The 2734-nt window shown below is 30.0% G+C and overlaps 2 long non-coding RNA genes across 2 annotated transcripts in view; one reads left to right on the forward strand and one right to left on the reverse strand.

Annotated features, from left to right (window-relative positions):
* Positions 1-2317, reverse strand: part of LOC133545153 (uncharacterized) — a 10943-nt gene extending 8626 nt beyond the window's left edge. Inside the window, exon 1 of the long non-coding RNA XR_009804739.1 lies at positions 1637-2317. This is a non-coding gene — a long non-coding RNA (uncharacterized LOC133545153). The remainder of the gene's footprint in view (positions 1-1636) is intronic.
* Positions 1445-2139, forward strand: LOC133545152 (uncharacterized). Its single transcript, XR_009804738.1, has 2 exons — positions 1445-1589; positions 1653-2139. It is a non-coding gene; the product is annotated as an uncharacterized LOC133545152 (long non-coding RNA).
* Positions 2318-2734: the final 417 nt, after the last annotated feature.

Below are 2734 nucleotides of genomic sequence, written 5' to 3' on the forward strand. Positions count from 1 at the left end.
ATATAAACACATATATATATATATATATACATACATGTATGTATACATACATATATGTATGTATACATACATATACATACACATATATGGATATATACACACATATATGTGTATATACATATGTGTATATATATACATACATATATATGCATGTATGTATGTATGTATGTATGTATATATATATATATATACATACATACATATGTGTGTATATATACATCCATATATACACACACACACATATATATTTTTACACACATATACTGTATATAATACATATATATACATATAAATGTATATACACATACAAATATATATACGTACATACATATATATACCCATACATATATACACATTTATACATGTATATATATACATATATAAATATATATATATTTATATATATATATATACATATATACACACATCAATCAATGTTTATTAATATATAGCCTTAAATCACTAGTGTCTCAAACCACAACGACATCCTGTATATGTACATAAATATATACATACATACACATATATTTATATATACATACAATTATATATATATAATTTATATACATATATATATATACACACTTACATTCATAAAAACACACACACATATATATATACATACATGTATATATATATATATATATATACATACATGTATATGCATGCATATATATATTTATATACACATACATAAATATATATACATATATACATACACACACATTTACATACATATACATACATTATATAAATGTAAATATATATACATATACAATTGTATAGTTGTTTAAATGTGCTATATAAATAAAGTGGATTGGATTGATTGGATATACCGTGTATATTATATATATATATATATATATATATATATATATATATATATATATATATATATATATATATATATAGACACTGAAATAAAGAAACAGACAATTGCTATGTATAATAGTTTGAAGTGACACAGGCCTGCACTCCTGATTCTGAAGGCCCTGGGCAGATTACATTGACACGGCAACACATAGAAGCTGAAATCTGATTGGACAACAACATCTAACAGAAGCAGTGCAGCCATGAGACATGCTAACAAATATAAAAAATAGGCTGTATACAACATTTAAAACAAACAGTAGAATTTACGTACAAAATGTAGATCGGTGCTTCTGACAGAAAGTTATACCGATGTACTACAAAATTTATTATACACAAAAAAACAACCAGCGAGGCCTTTCATTACCCTTTTCTAAAAACTACCCGTGCAGTCAATTTAAAACTGGAAGGAGGTAAAACAATGTTTTCTCTCGGTATAAAATAAGAGGTTCCGAAATAGTTCCTTGGAAAAGGATGTTACTGCTGGAATAAAAAGAAAAACTGCGTTCAGTGGCAAAAAAATAACAAGCTGTTAGTGTTGGCCCCTGGCCCGCTAAAGACATTCAAGAGTGGAATTTTTTTTTATGGAAAATAATTACATCTGTGATTGGAATAATGATCTTAGTGTTGTGTTTCATAGAGCATTAATCAAAATAACGTTGTTGTTTTTTTTAATATTGTGCAGAGACTTTGGACTACACATCATGCAGAAGTGAGAGGTAATTATGACCCGCAGTCTTTGTTTGGTGTAACTGCTTCAACTCACTTTTTGGATGTTTCAGCGGTCAGCATCAGGACCGAGGTCAGCAGAGTCCACAGAAGCAAGACTGGCGGGAGATCAACGCCGCCGTGGCCTTGACCAGCCTGGCCCAAGGGCAGAACTGCAGGGCGGACATCAAGACGGCGCCCGGTGCTGCAGTGGGGCTGAGCTGCGGCGTCTCCAGGACCCCCGCCGCCATCGCCGCCGTGCCGGGACGGAGCTCCACGCTCACCAGCCGCATCATCCAGAGGTCGTCCCACATCTCCGAGGTGCAGACTATCAAGGTGGCCTGTGGGAATCAAACCTGAGGATAATAACACGTGCCTTTACAGACTTTGCAGTGACGAGGCTGCTTGTAAAATATGAAGGAAAAAAAAAATGTACCTTCTGTTTTGTTTTTTTGCAATGTTAACTACGTTGGGATTTTAAGTTAACTTCCGTGAGACTGGATCATCTTCCAATGCCTTCATTTGACAGCAACTTTACAATAAAGTCAATGTGAAAACTTACCAGCAGTCTTTTTTTTTTATATGAATCATCACTGCTTTCTGTCCTTTTACACCACTTACATATACACATATATAGTGTACATATACATATATACATACATACACACACACATATACATACACATATATACACATACACACATATATAAACACACACACACACATATATATATATACACATATATAAATACATACATATTCATACATATATATATATATACATATACACATATACATAAACATTTATACACATATACATATATATATACACATACAAATACACACATACATATATATATACATACACACACATATATACACAGATATATATACATATACGTATATATACACATACATATACATATTTATACACATATATATACATATACATAAACATATATACACATATACATATATATACACATACAAATACACACATATACATATATATGCATATACATGCACACATATATATGTATATATACGTACACATATATATACTGTTTATATATATATATTAACATATACATACACACATATATATATATATTTATACACGTATATACACATACATCTATATATACATACACATACA

The sequence above is a fragment of the Nerophis ophidion genome, linkage group LG28 (assembly GCF_033978795.1).
Source record: "Nerophis ophidion isolate RoL-2023_Sa linkage group LG28, RoL_Noph_v1.0, whole genome shotgun sequence".
In the NCBI taxonomy this organism is placed as follows: domain Eukaryota; kingdom Metazoa; phylum Chordata; class Actinopteri; order Syngnathiformes; family Syngnathidae; genus Nerophis; species Nerophis ophidion.